General features: G+C 47.1%; 1 protein-coding gene and 1 long non-coding RNA gene across 6 annotated transcripts in view; both read left to right on the top strand.

The window, feature by feature from the left end:
• The window catches only part of herc2 (HECT and RLD domain containing E3 ubiquitin protein ligase 2), a 341,136-nt gene that overhangs the window by 15,528 nt on the left and 309,613 nt on the right, over positions 1–15,995 (top strand). The gene's annotated exons all lie outside the window — the stretch shown is intronic.
• On the top strand, positions 5,435–10,858 carry LOC129869498 (uncharacterized). 5 transcript variants are annotated; one of them, XR_008761953.1, is made up of 3 exons: positions 5,435–9,976; positions 10,171–10,359; positions 10,406–10,858. It is a non-coding gene; the product is annotated as an uncharacterized LOC129869498 (long non-coding RNA). The 5 variants fall into 5 exon arrangements; XR_008761951.1 differs by having other exon boundaries at positions 5,435–7,061; positions 7,154–10,359; XR_008761949.1 differs by having other exon boundaries at positions 5,435–5,600; positions 5,698–10,359; positions 10,406–10,857.

Genomic DNA, 15,995 nt, shown 5'->3' on the forward strand with positions numbered 1-15,995 from the left:
CCCAATCCCCACGGTATGCTCTGCTGGGTCTGGTCTGGTCCTATCCCCAACCCCCACGGTATGCTCTGCTGGGTCTAGTCTGGTCTTATCCCCAACCCCCACGGTATGCTCTGCTGAGTCTGGTCCTATCCCCAAACCCCACGGTATACTCTGCTGAGTCTGGTCCTATCCCCAAACCCCACGGTATGCTCTGCTGGGCCTGGTCTGGTCCTATCCCCAATCCCCACGGTATGCTCTGCTGGGCCTGGTCCTATCCCCAATCCCCATGGTATGCTCTGCTGGGTCTGGTCTGGTCCTATCCCCAACCCCCACGGTATGCTCTGCTGGGTCTAGTCCTATCCCCAACCCCCACGGTATGCTCAGCTGGGCCTGGTCTGGTCCTATCCCCAATCCCCACGGTATGCTCTGCTGGGCCTGGTCTGGTCCTATCCCCAATCCCCACGGTATGCTCTGCTGGGTCTAGTCTGGTCCTATCCCCAACCCCCACGGTATGCTCTGCTGGGTCTGGTCCTATCCCCAACCCCCACGGTATGCTCAGCTGGGCCTGGTCTGGTCCTATCCCCAACCCCCACGGTATGCTCTGCTGGGTCTGGTCTGGTCCTATCCCCAAACCCCACGGTATGCTCTGCTGGGTCTGGTCTGGTCCTATCCCCAAACCCCACAGTATGCTCTGCTGGGTCTGGTCTGGTCCTATCCCCAACCCCCACGGTATGCTCTGCTGGGTCTGGTCCTATCCCCAAACACCACGGTATGCTCTGCTGGGTCTGGTCCTATCCCCAAACCTCACGGTATGCTCTGCTGGGTCTGGTCCTATCCCCAAACCTCACGGTATGCTCTGCTGGGTCTAGTCTGGTCCTATCCCCAAACCCCACGGTATGCTCTGCTGGGTCTAGTCTGGTCCTATCCCCAACCCCCACGGTATGCTCTGCTGGGTCTAGTCTGGTCCTATCCCCAACCCCCACGGTATGCTCTGCTGGGTCTGGTCTGGTCCTATCCCCAAACCCCACGGTATGCTCTGCTGGGTCTGGTCTGGTCCTATCCCCAAACCCCACAGTATGCTCTGCTGGGTCTAGTCTGGTCCTATCCCCAAACCCCACAGTATGCTCTGCTGGGTCTGGTCCTATCCCCAAACCTCACGGTATGCTCTGCTGGGTCTGGTCTGGTCCTATCCCCAAACCCCACGGTATGCTCTGCTTGGTCTGGTCCTATCCCCAAACCCCACGGTATGCTCTGCTGGGTCTAGTCCTATCCCCAAACCCCACGGTATGCTCTGCTGGGTCTGGTCCTATCCCCAAACCCCACAGTATGCTCTGGTGGGTCTGGTCCTATCCCCAAACCCCACAGTATGCTCTGCTGGGTCTGGTCTGGTCCTATCCCCAACCCCCACAGTATGCTCTGGTGGGTCTGGTCCTATCCCCAAACCCCACGGTATGCTCTGCTGGGTCTAGTCTGGTCCTATCCCCAAACCCCACGGTATGCTCTGCTGGGTCTAGTCTGGTCCTATCCCCAAACCCCACGGTATGCTCTGCTGGGTCTGGTCCTATCCCCAACCTCCACGGTATGCTCTGCTGGGTCTATCTAGTCTGGTCCTATCCCCAATCCCCACGGTATGCTCTGCTGGGTCTAGTCCTATCCCCAATCCCCACGGTATGCTCTGCTGGGTCTAGTCCTATCCCCAAATCCCACGTTATGCTCTGCTGGGTCTAGTCTGGTCCTATCCCCAAACCCCACGGTATGCTCTGCTGGGTCTGGTCTGGTCCTATCCCCAAACCCCACGGTATGCTCTGCTGGGTCTGGTCTGGTCCTATCCCCAAACCCCACAGTATGCTCTGCTGGGTCTAGTCTAGTCCTATCCCCAAACCCCACAGTATGCTCTGCTGGGTCTGGTCCTATCCCCAAACCTCACGGTATGCTCTGCTGGGTCTAGTCCTATCCCCAAACCCCACGGTATGCTCTGCTGGGTCTGGTCCTATCCCCAAACCCCACAGTATGCTCTGGTGGGTCTGGTCCTATCCCCAAACCCCACAGTATGCTCTGCTGGGTCTGGTCTGGTCCTATCCCCAACCCTCACAGTATGCTCTGGTGGGTCTGGTCCTATCCCCAAACCCCACGGTATGCTCTGCTGGGTCTAGTCTGGTCCTATCCCCAAACCCCACGGTATGCTCTGCTGGGTCTAGTCTGGTCCTATCCCCAAACCCCACGGTATGCTCTGCTGGGTCTGGTCCTATCCCCAACCTCCACGGTATGCTCTGCTGGGTCTATCTAGTCTGGTCCTATCCCCAATCCCCACGGTATGCTCTGCTGGGTCTAGTCCTATCCCCAATCCCCACGGTATGCTCTGCTGGGTCTAGTCCTATCCCCAAATCCCACGTTATGCTCTGCTGGGTCTAGTCTGGTCCTATCCCCAAACCCCACGGTATGCTCTGCTGGGTCTAGTCTGGTCCTATCCCCAACCCCCACGGTATGCTCTGCTGGGTCTAGTCCTATCCCCAAACCCCACGGTATGCTCTGCTGGGTCTAGTCCTATCCCCAAACCCCACGGTATGCTCTGCTGGGTCTAGTCTGGTCCTATCCCCAACCCCACGGTATGCTCTGCTGGGTCTGGTCTGGTCCTATCCCCAAACCCCACGGTATGCTCTGCTGGGTCTGGTCTGGTCCTATCCCCAACCCCCACGGTATGCTCTGCTGGGACTAGTCTGGTCCTATCCCCAAACCCCACAGTATGCTCTGCTGGGTCTAGTCTGGTCCTATCCCCAAACCCCACGGTATGCTCTGCTGGGTCTAGTCTGGTCCTATCCCCAAACCCCACAGTATGCTCTGCTGGGTAGTCTGGTCCTATCCCCAATCCCCACGGTATGCTCTGCTGGGTCTAGTCTGGTCCTATCCCCAACCCCCACGGTATGCTCTGCTGGGTCTGGTCCTATCCCCAACCCCCACGGTATGCTCTGGTGGGTCTAGTTTGGTCCTATCCCCAAACCCCACGGTATGCTCTGCTGGGTCTGGTCCTATCCCCAACCCCAACGGTATGCTCTGCTGGGTCTGGTCTGGTCCTATCCCCAACCCCCACGGTATGCTCTGCTGGGTCTAGTCTGGTCCTATCCCCAACCCCCACGGTATGCTCTGCTGGGTCTAGTCTGGTCCTATCCCCAAACCCCACAGTATGCTCTGCTGGGTAGTCTGGTCCTATCCCCAATCCCCACGGTATGCTCTGCTGGGTCTAGTCTGGTCCTATCCCCAACCCCCACGGTATGCTCTGCTGGGTCTAGTCTGGTCCTATCCCCAAACCCCACGGTATGCTCTGCTGGGTCTAGTCTGGTCCTATCCCCAAACCCCACGGTATGCTCTGCTGGGTCTAGTCTGGTCCTATCCCCAACCCCCACGGTATGCTCTGCTGGGTCTAGTGTGGTCCTATCCCCAACCCCCACGGTATGCTCTGCTGGGTCTGGTCCTATCCCTAAACCCCACGGTATGCTCTGCTTGGTCTGGTCCTATCCCCAAACCCCACGGTATGCTCTGCTGGGTCTAGTCTGGTCCTATCCCCAAACCCCACGGTATGCTCTGCTGGGTCTAGTCTGGTCCTATCCCCAAACCCCACGGTATGCTCTGCTGGGTCTGGTCCTATCCCCAACCCCCACGGTATGCTCTGCTGGGTCTGGTCCTATCCCCAACCCCCACGGTATGCTCTGCTGGGTCTGGTCCTATCCCCAAACCCCACGGTATGCTCTGCTTGGTCTGGTCCTATCCCCAAACCCCACGGTATGCTCTGCTTGGTCTGGTCCTATCCCCAAACCCCACGGTATGCTCTGCTGAGTCTGGTCTGGTCCTATCCCCAAACCCCACGGTATGCTCTGCTGGGTCTGGTCCTATCCCCAACCCCCACGGTATGCTCTGGTGGGTCTAGTCTGGTCCTATCCCCAAACCCCACGGTATGCTCTGCTGGGTCTGGTCCTATCCCCAACCCCCACGGTATGCTCTGCTGGGTCTGGTCTGGTCCTATCCCCAAACCCCACGGTATGCTCTGCTGGGTCTGGTCCTATCCCCAAACCCCACGGTATGCTCTGGTGGGTCTGGTCCTATCCCCAACCCCCACGGTATGCTCTGGTGGGTCTAGTCTGGTCCTATCCCCAAACCCCACGGTATGCTCTGCTGGGTCTGGTCCTATCCCCAACCCCCACGGTATGCTCTGCTGGGTCTTGTCTGGTCCTATCCCCAAACCCCACGGTATGCTCTGCTGGGTCTGGTCCTATCCCCAAACACCACGGTATGCTCTGCTGGGTCTAGTCTGGTCCTATCCCCAAACCCCACGGTATGCTCTGCTGGGTCTGGTCTGGTCCTATCCCCAAACCCCACGGTATGCTCTGCTGGGTCTGGTCTGGTCCTATCCTCAAACCCCACGGTATGCTCTGCTGGGTCTGGTCCTATCCCCAAACCCCACGGTATGCTCTGCTGGGTCTGGTCTGGTCCTATCCCCAAACCCCACGGTATGCTCTGCTGGGTCTGGTCTGGTCCTATCCCCAAACCCCACGGTATGCTCTGCTGGGTCTGGTCCTATCCCCAACCCCCACGGTATGCTCTGCTGGGTCTGGTCCTATCCCCAAACCCCACGGTATGCTCTGCTGGGTCTGGTCCTATCCCCAAACCCCACGGTATGCTCTGCTGGGTCTGGTCCTATCCCCAACCCCCACGGTATGCTCTGCTGGGTCTGGTCCTATCCCCAACCCCCACGGCTCGCTCTGGTGGGTCTGGTCTGGTCCTATCCCCAAACCCCACGGTATGCTCTGCTGGGTCTGGTCTGGTCCTATCCCCAAACCCCACGGTATGCTCTGCTGGGTCTGGTCCTATCCCCAACCCCCACGGTATGCTCTGCTGGTTCTGGTCTGGTCCTATCCCCAAACCCCACGGTATGCTCTGCTGGGTCTGGTCCTATCCCCAAACCCCACGGTATGCTCTGCTGGGTCTGGTCTGGTCCTATCCCCAAACCCCACGGTATGCTCTGCTGGGTCTGGTCCTATCCCCAACCCCCACGGTATGCTCTGCTGGGTCTAGTCTGGTCCTATCCCCAAACCCCACGGTATGCTCTGCTTGGTCTGGTCCTATCCCCAAACCCCACGGTATGCTCTGCTGGGTCTGGTCCTATCCCCAAACCCCACGGTATGCTCTGCTGGGTCTGGTCCTATCCCCAACCCCCACGGTATGCTCTGCTGGGTCTGGTCTGGTCCTATCCCCAAACCCCACGGTATGCTCTGCTGGGTCTGGTCCTATCCCCAAACCCCACGGTATGCTCTGCTGGGTCTGGTCTGGTCCTATCCCCAACCCCCACGGTATGCTCTGTTGGGTCTGGTCTGGTCCTATCCCCAACCCCCACGGTATGCTCTGCTGGGTCTAGTCTGGTCCTATCCCCAAACCCCACGGTTAGTCTGGTAGATGTGTGGTAGTAGAGTAGTGGTCTGAGGTAACACACTTAATGTATTGTAGATATGTGGTAGTAGAGGTCTGAGGTAACACACTTAATGTATTGTAGATATGTGGTAGTAGAGTAGTGGTCTGAGGTAACACACTTAATGTATTGTAGATATGTGGTAGTAGAGTAGAGGTCTGAGGTAACACACTTAATGTATTGTAGATATGTGGTAGTAGATTAGTGGTCTGAGGTAACACACTTAATGTATTGTAGATATGTGGTAGTAGTGGTCTGAGGTAACACACTTAATGTATTGTAGATATGTGGTAGTAGAGGTCTGAGGTAACACACTTAATGTATTGTAGATATGTGGTAGTAGAGTAGTGGTCTGAGATAACACACTTAATGTATTGTAGATATGTGGTAGTAGTGGTCTGAGGGAACACACTTAATGTATTGTAGATATGTGGTAGTAGTGGTCTGAGGTAACACACTTAATGTATTGTAGATATGTGGTAGTAGAGGTCTGAGGTAACACACTTAATGTATTGTAGATATGTGGTAGTAGAGGTCTGAGGTAACACACTTAATGTATTGTAGATATGTGGTAGTAGAGTAGTGGTCTGAGGTAACACACTTAATGTATTGTAGATATGTGGTAGTAGAGGTCTGAGGTAACACACTTAATGTATTGTAGATATGTGGTAGTAGTGGTCTGAGGTAACACACTTAATGTATTGTAGATATGTGGTAGTAGAGGTCTGAGGTAACACACTTAATGTATTGTAGATATGTGGTAGTAGAGGTCTGAGGTAACACACTTAATGTATTGTAGATATGTGGTAGTAGAGTAGTGGTCTGAGGTAACACACTTAATGTATTGTAGATATGTGGTAGTAGAGGTCTGAGGTAACACACTTAATGTATTGTAGATATGTGGTAGTAGTGGTCTGAGGTAACACACTTAATGTATTGTAGATATGTGGTAGTAGTGGTCTGAGGTAACACACTTAATGTATTGTAGATATGTGGTAGTAGAGGTCTGAGGTAACACACTTAATGTATTGTAGATATGTGGTAGTAGTGGTCTGAGGTAACACACTTAATGTATTGTAGATATGTGGTAGTAGAGGTCTGAGGTAACACACTTAATGTATTGTAGATATGTGGTAGTAGAGGTCTGAGGTAACACACTTAATGTATTGTAGATATGTGGTAGTAGAGGTCTGAGGTAACACACTTAATGTATTGTAGATATGTGGTAGTAGAGTAGTGGTCTGAGGTAACACACTTAATGTATTGTAGATATGTGGTAGTAGAGTAGTGGTCTGAGGTAACACACTTAATGTATTGTAGATATGTGGTAGTAGAGGTCTGAGGTAAAACACTTAATGTATTGTAGATATGTGGTAGTAGTGGTCTGAGGTAACACACTTAATGTATTGTAGATATGTGGTAGTAGAGTAGTGGTCTGAGGTAACACACTTAATGTATTGTAGATATGTGGTAGTAGTGGTCTGAGGTAACACACTTAATGTATTGTAGATATGTGGTAGTAGAGGTCTGAGGTAACACACTTAATGTATTGTAGATATGTGTTAGTAGTGGTCTGAGGTAACACACTTAATGTATTGTAGATATGTGGTAGTAGAGGTCTGAGGTAACACACTTAATGTATTGTAGATATGTGGTAGTAGTGGTCTGAGGTAACACACTTAATGTATTGTAGATATGTGGTAGTAGTGGTCTGAGGTAACACACTTAATGTATTGTAGATATGTGGTAGTAGAGTAGAGGTCTGAGGTAACACACTTAATGTATTGTAGATATGTGGTAGTAGAGGTCTGAGGTAAAACACTTAATGTATTGTAGATATGTGGTAGTAGTGGTCTGAGGTAACACACTTAATGTATTGTAGATATGTGGTAGTAGAGTAGTGGTCTGAGGTAACACACTTAATGTATTGTAGATATGTGGTAGTAGTGGTCTGAGGTAACACACTTAATGTATTGTAGATATGTGGTAGTAGAGGTCTGAGGTAACACACTTAATGTATTGTAGATATGTGGTAGTAGTGGTCTGAGGTAACACACTTAATGTATTGTAGATATGTGTTAGTAGAGTAGTGGTCTGAGGTAACACTTAATGTATTGTAGATATGTGGTAGTAGTGGTCTGAGGTAACACACTTAATGTATTGTAGATATGTGGTAGTAGAGGTCTGAGGTAACACACTTAATGTATTGTAGATATGTGGTAGTAGTGGTCTGAGGTAACACACTTAATGTATTGTAGATATGTGGTAGTAGTGGTCTGAGGTAACACACTTAATGTATTGTAGATATGTGGTAGTAGTGGTCTGAGGTAACACACTTAATGTATTGTAGATATGTGGTAGTAGAGGTCTGAGGTAACACACTTAATGTATTGTAGATATGTGGTAGTAGAGTAGTGGTCTGAGATAACACACTTAATGTATTGTAGATATGTGGTAGTAGAGGTCTGAGGTAACACACTTAATGTATTGTAGATATGTGGTAGTAGTGGTCTGAGGTAACACACTTAATGTATTGTAGATATGTGGTAGTAGTGGTCTGAGGGAACACACTTAATGTATTGTAGATATGTGGTAGTAGAGTAGTGGTCTGAGGTAACACACTTAATGTATTGTAGATATGTGGTAGTAGTGGTCTGAGGTAACACACTTAATGTATTGTAGATATGTGGTAGTAGTGGTCTGAGGGAACACACTTAATGTATTGTAGATATGTGGTAGTAGAGTAGTGGTCTGAGGTAACACACTTAATGTATTGTAGATATGTGGTAGTAGTGGTCTGAGGTAACACACTTAATGTATTGTAGATATGTGGTAGTAGTGGTCTGAGGTAACACACTTAATGTATTGTAGATATGTGGTAGTAGAGGTCTGAGGTAACACACTTAATGTATTGTAGATATGTGGTAGTAGTGGTCTGAGGTAACACACTTAATGTATTGTAGATATGTGGTAGTAGTGGTCTGAGGTAACACACTTAATGTATTGTAGATATGTGGTAGTAGAGGTCTGAGGTAACACACTTAATGTATTGTAGATATGTGGTAGTAGTGGTCTGAGGTAACACACTTAATGTATTGTAGATATGTGGTAGTAGTGGTCTGAGGGAACACACTTAATGTATTGTAGATATGTGGTAGTAGTGGTCTGAGGGAACACACTTAATGTATTGTAGATATGTGGTAGTAGAGGTCTGAGGTAACACACTTAATGTATTGTAGATATGTGGTAGTAGTGGTCTGAGGTAACACACTTAATGTATTGTAGATATGTGGTAGTAGAGGTCTGAGGTAACACACTTAATGTATTGTAGATATGTGGTAGTAGAGGTCTGAGGTAACACACTTAATGTATTGTAGATATGTGGTAGTAGAGGTCTGAGGTAACACACTTAATGTATTGTAGATATGTGGTAGTAGTGGTCTGAGGTAACACACTTAATGTATTGTAGATATGTGGTAGTAGTGGTCTGAGGTAACACACTTAATGTATTGTAGATATGTGGTAGTAGAGGTCTGAGGTAACACACTTAATGTATTGTAGATATGTGGTAGTAGAGGTCTGAGGTAACACACTTAATGTATTGTAGATATGTGGTAGTAGAGGTCTGAGGGAACACACTTAATGTATTGTAGATATATGGTAGTAGAGTAGAGGTCTGAGGTAACACACTTAATGTATTGTAGATATGTGGTAGTAGTGGTCTGAGGTAACACACTTAATGTATTGTAGATATGTGGTAGTAGAGTAGTGGTCTGAGGTAACACACTTAATGTATTGTAGATATGTGGTAGTAGAGGTCTGAGGTAACACACTTAATGTATTGTAGATATGTGGTAGTAGAGTAGAGGTCTGAGGTAACACACTTAATGTATTGTAGATATGTGGTAGTAGTGGTCTGAGGTAACACACTTAATGTATTGTAGATATGTGGTAGTAGTGGTCTGAGGTAACACACTTAATGTATTGTAGATATGTGGTAGTAGTGGTCTGAGGTAACACACTTAATGTATTGTAGATATGTGGTAGTAGAGGTCTGAGGTAACACACTTAATGTATTGTAGATATGTGGTAGTAGAGGTCTGAGGTAACACACTTAATGTATTGTAGATATGTGGTAGTAGAGGTCTGAGGTAACACACTTAATGTATTGTAGATATGTGGTAGTAGAGGTCTGAGGTAACACACTTAATGTATTGTAGATATGTGGTAGTAGAGGTCTGAGGTAACACACTTAATGTATTGTAGATATGTGGTAGTAGAGTAGTGGTCTGAGGTAACACACTTAATGTATTGTAGATATGTGGTAGTAGAGTAGTGGTCTGAGGTAACACACTTAATGTATTGTAGATATGTGGTAGTAGAGGTCTGAGGGAACACACTTAATGTATTGTAGATATGTGGTAGTAGAGTAGAGGTCTGAGGGAACACACTTAATGTATTGTAGATATGTGGTAGTAGAGTAGTGGTCTGAGGTAACACACTTAATGTATTGTAGATATGTGGTAGTAGAGGTCTGAGGTAACACACTTAATGTATTGTAGATATGTGGTAGTAGTGGTCTGAGGTAACACACTTAATGTATTGTAGATATGTGGTAGTAGAGTAGTGGTCTGAGGTAACACACTTAATGTATTGTAGATATGTGGTAGTAGTGGTCTGAGGTAACACACTTAATGTATTGTAGATATGTGGTAGTAGAGTAGTGGTCTGAGGTAACACACTTAATGTATTGTAGATATGTGGTAGTAGAGTAGAGGTCTGAGGTAACACACTTAATGTATTGTAGATATGTGGTAGTAGAGGTCTGAGGTAACACACTTAATGTATTGTAGATATGTGGTAGTAGAGGTCTGAGGTAACACACTTAATGTATTGTAGATATGTGGTAGTAGAGGTCTGAGGTAACACACTTAATGTATTGTAGATGTGTGGTAGTAGTGGTCTGAGGTAACACACTTAATGTATTGTAGATATGTGGTAGTAGAGTAGAGGTCTGAGGTAACACACTTAATGTATTGTAGATATGTGGTAGTAGAGTAGTGGTCTGAGGTAACACACTTAATGTATTGTAGATATGTGGTAGTAGAGTAGTGGTCTGAGGTAACATACTTAATGTATTGTAGATATGTGGTAGTAGAGTAGAGGTCTGAGGTAACACACTTAATGTATTGTAGATATGTGGTAGTAGAGGTCTGAGGTAACACACTTAATGTATTGTAGATATGTGGTAGTAGAGTAGTGGTCTGAGGTAACACACTTAATGTATTGTAGATATGTGGTAGTAGTGGTCTGAGGTAACACACTTAATGTATTGTAGATATGTGGTAGTAGTGGTATGAGGTAACACACTTAATGTATTGTAGATATGTGGTCTGAGGTAACACACTTAATGTATTGTAGATATGTGGTCTGAGATAACACACTTAATGTATTGTAGATATGTGGTAGTAGTGGTCTGAGGTAACACACTTAATGTATTGTAGATATGTGGTAGTAGTGGTCTGAGGTAACACACTTAATGTATTGTAGATATGTGGTAGTAGAGTAGTGGTCTGAGGTAACACACTTAATGTATTGTAGATATGTGGTAGTAGTGGTCTGAGGTAACACACTTAATGTATTGTAGATATGTGGTAGTAGTGGTCTGAGGTAACACACTTAATGTATTGTAGATATGTGGTAGTAGAGTAGTGGTCTGAGGTAACACACTTAATGTATTGTAGATATGTGGTAGTAGAGGTCTGAGGTAACACACTTAATGTATTGTAGATATGTGGTAGTAGTGGTCTGAGGTAACACACTTAATGTATTGTAGATATGTGGTAGTAGAGGTCTGAGGGAACACACTTAATGTATTGTAGATATGTGGTAGTAGAGGTCTGAGGTAACACACTTAATGTATTGTGAAATCTGTTATGAAATGTATATTATTTTGAAACATTACATTGTATACCTTCCTTAATTTAGCTTGACAGGAACTAATGGGGATCCATAATAAACCCCAGGAAGAGTAGCTGCTGCCTTGGCTGGAACTAATGGGGATCCGTAATAAACCCCAGGAAGAGTAGCTGCTGCCTTGGCAGGAACTAATGGGGATCCATAATAAACCCCAGGAAGAGTAGCTGCTGCCTTGGCAGGAACTAATGGGGATCCATAATAAACCCCAGGAAGAGTAGCTGCTGCCTTGGCAGGAACTAATGGGGATCCATAATAAACCCCAGGAAGAGTAGCTGCTGCCTTGGCAGGAACTAATGGGGATCCATAATAAACCCCAGGAAGAGTAGCTGCTGCCTTGGCAGGAACTAATGGGGATCCATAATAAACCCCATGAAGAGTAGCTGCTGCCTTGACAGGAACTAATGGGGATCCATAATAAACCCCAGGAAGAGTAGCTGCTGCCTTGGCAGGAACTAATGGGGATCCATAATAAACCTCAGGAAGAGTAGCTGCTGCCTTGGCAGGAACTAATGGGGATCCATAATAAACCCCAGGAAGAGTAGCTGCTGCCTTGGCAGGAACTAATGGGGATCCATAATAAACCCCAGGAAGAGTAGCTGCTGCCTTGACAGGAACTAATGGGTATCCATAATAAACCCCAGGAAGAGTAGCTGCTGCCTTGACAGGAACTAATGGGGATCCATAATAAACCCCAGGAAGAGTAGCTGCTGCCTTGGCAGGAACTAATGGGGATCCATAATAAACCTCAGGAAGAGTAGCTGCTGCCTTGGCAGGAACTAATGGGGATCCATAATAAACCCCAGGAAGAGTAGCTGCTGCCTTGGCAGGAACTAATGGGGATCCATAATAAACCCCAGGAAGAGTAGCTGCTGCCTTGGCAGGAACTAATGGGGATCCATAATAAACCCCAGGAAGAGTAGCTGCTGCCTTGGCAGGAACTAATGGGGATCCATAATAAACCCCAGGAAGAGTAGCTGCTGCCTTGGCAGGAACTAATGGGGATCCATAATAAACCCCAGGAAGAGTAGCTGCTGCCTTGGCAGGAACTAATGGGGATCCATAATAAACCCCAGGAAGAGTAGCTGCTGCCTTGGCAGGAACTAATGGGTATTCATAATAAACCCCAGGAAGAGTAGCTGCTGCCTTGGCAGGAACTAATGGAGATCCATAATAAACCCCAGGAAGAGTAGCTGCTGCCTTGGCAGGAACTAATGGGGATCCATAATAAACCCCAGGAAGAGTAGCTGCTGCCTTGGCAGGAACTAATGGGGATCCATAATAAACCCCAGGAAGAGTAGCTGCTGCCTTGGCAGGAACTAATGGGGATCCATAATAAACCCCAGGAAGAGTAGCTGCTGCCTTGGCAGGAACTAATGGGGATCCATAATAAACCCCAGGAAGAGTAGCTGCTGCCTTGGCAGGAACTAATGGAGATCCATAATAAACCCCAGGAAGAGTAGCTGCTGCCTTGGCAGGAACTAATGAGGATCCATAATAAACCCCAGGAAGAGTAGCTGCTGCCTTGGCAGGAACTAATGGGGATCCATAATAAACCCCAGGAAGAGTAGCTGCTGCCTTGGCAGGAACTAATGAGGATCCATAATAAACCCCAGGAAGAGTAGCTGCTGCCTTGGCAGGAACTAATGGGGATCCATAATATCCCTAGGAAGAGTAGCTGCTGCCTTGGCAGGAACTAATGGGGATCCATAATAAACCTCAGGAAGAGTAGCTGCTGCCTTGACAGGAACTAATGAGGATCCATAATAAACCCCAGGAAGAGTAGCTGCTGCCTTGGCAGGAACTAATGGGGATCCATAATAAACCCCAGGAAGAGTAGCTGCTGCCTTGGCAAGAACTAATGAGGATCCATAATAAACCCCAGGAAGAGTAGCTGCTGCCTTGGCAGGAACTAATGGGGATCCATAATATCCCTAGGAAGAGTAGCTGCTGCCTTGGCAGGAACTAATGGGGATCCATAATAAATACAGAATGTTGTCCTCTCGGTCGGTTTCTTTCTCTGATTCCGATCCATAGGGCTGGGTGTGGCAGCATGTCTGGCTGCAGGAGATAAGCATTAAGCACTTGGTGGTGGGAGTCCTTGCCTGGACCAGCCCAGCCGGTTGGCTCCGGGTCTCTCCTGTCCTGATTACTGTACTGTATGCTTGCCAGTATTGCTGAGCGATTTAGTGCTTTTTTTTGAGGTCGGTTCGGTTATTAAAAAATGACATTCAAATGTTTCTCTTTTTAATGTGAATTCCAAAGCCAAAAATAGACCGGATCCACATTGGTAGACATCAATAGAAAAATAAGGAAATATGAAATATGATAATAATATATACTATGAAATAATAACATAACCCAGTTGGGTTTGTTACTTTTAATTCTTTTTGATGACATTGTTTTTAATTCCTTGAAGTCGTCGACTCATCTCTGCTCAGCCAGACAGCCTTCTAACGTTATCTCTGTGTTCCCCATACTGTACTGTCTGAGATAGTAGCTGCTTTAAATATGCTGCAGAGTTGTCTGACGTTTGTCGTTTGGCTAATTCTTCAAAGTACATCCTTGAGATGTTTCTACAACTTGGAGTCCACCTGTGGTAAATTCAATTGATTGGACATGATTTGGAAAGGCACACACCTGTCTATATAAGGTCCCACAGTTGACAGTGCATGTCAGAGCAAAAACCAAGCCGTGAGGTCGAAGGAATTGTCCGTAGAGCACCGAGACAGGATTGTGTTGAGGCACAGATCTGGGGAAGGGTACCAAAACATTTCTGGAGCATTGAAGGTCCCCAAGAACACAGTGGCCTCCATCATTCTTAAATGGAATAAGTTTGCAACCACCAAGACTCTTCCTAGAACTGGCTGCCCGGCCAAACTGAGCAATCAGGGGAGAAGGGCCTTGGTCAGGGAGGTGACCAAGAACCCGATGGTCACTGACAGAGCTCCAGAGTTCCTCTGTGGAGATGGGAGAACCTTCCAGAAGGACAACCATCTCTGCAGGACGCCACCAATCAGGCCTTTATGGTAGAGTGGCCAGACGGATGCCACTCCTAAGTAAAAGGCACATGACAGCCCGCTTGGAGTTTGCCAAAAGGCACCTAAAGACTCTCAGACCATGAGAAACAAGATTCTCTGGTCTGATGAAACCAAGATTGAATTCTTTGGCCTGAATGCCAAGCGTCACGTCTGGAGGAAACCTGGCACCATCCCTACGGTGAAGCATGGTGGTGGCACCATCCCTACGGTGAAGCATGGTGGTGGCAAAATCGTGCTGTGGGGATGTTTTTCAGCGGCAGGGACTGGGGGACTAGTCAGAAACAAAGGAAAGACGAACGGAGAAAAGTAGAGATCCTCGATGAAAACCTGCTCCAGAGTGCTCAGGACCTCAGACTGGGGCGAAGGTTCACCTTCCAACAGGACAACGACCCTAAGCACACAGCCAAGACAACTCAGGAGTGGCTTTGGGACAAGACTCTGAATGTCCTTGAGTGACCCAGACTTGAACCCGATCAAACATCTCTGGAGAGACCTGAAAATAGCTGTGCAGCAACGCTCCCCATCCAACCTGACAGAACTAGAGAGGATCTGCAGAGAGAAGAATGGGAGAAACTCCCCAAATACAGGTGTGCCAAGCTTGTAACTTCAGTGTTGTATCGAGACGGATGTCAGTTAGCTGATATATTTACAGGACCAGTCAAAAGTTTGGACACAACTACTCATTCCAAGGCTTTTATTTATTTGTACTATTTTCTACATTTGTACATTAATAGTGAACACATCACATGGACTCATTTAGTAACCATTAAATGTGTTAAACAAGATATATTTTATATTTGAGATAATTCAAAGTAGTCACCTTTTGCTTTGAGGACAGCTTTGCACACTCTTGGCATTCTCTCAACCAGCTTTACCTGCAATGCTTTTACAACAGTTTTTAAGGAGTTCCCACATATGCTGAGCACTTGTTGGCTGCTTTTCCTTCACTCTGTGGTTCAACTCATCCCATAATAAGAATATTGCCCATGATTTTGAAATTAGATGTTTGATGAACAGGTGTCCACATACTTTTGGTCAGGTAGTGTATTTCTGTATTTCATTTTCAAAAATTTTGCAAAAGTGTCTTAAAACATGTTTTCGCTTTGTCATTATGGGGTAATGTGGGGAACACGTCATTATGGGGTAATGTGGGGAACAAGTCATTATGGGGTAATGTGGGGAACAAGTCATTATGGGGTAATGTGGGGAACAAGTCATTATGGGGTAATGTGGGGAACACGTCATTATGGGGTAATGTGGGGAACAAGTCATTATGGGGTAATGTGGGGAACAAGTCATTATGGGGTAATGTGGGAAACAAGTCATTATGGGGTAATGTGGGGAACAAGTCATTATGGGGTGTTGTGGGGAACAAGTCATTATGGGGTAATGTGGGGAACACGTCATTATGGGGTAATGTGGGGAACACGTCATTATGGGGTAATGTGGGGAACACGTCATTATGGGGTAATGTGGGGATCAAGTCATTATGGGGTAATGTGTGGATCAAGTCATGGGGTAATGTGGGGAACACGTCATTA

The sequence above is a fragment of the Salvelinus fontinalis genome, chromosome 14 (genome assembly GCF_029448725.1).
Source record: "Salvelinus fontinalis isolate EN_2023a chromosome 14, ASM2944872v1, whole genome shotgun sequence".
Lineage (NCBI taxonomy): Eukaryota > Metazoa > Chordata > Actinopteri > Salmoniformes > Salmonidae > Salvelinus > Salvelinus fontinalis.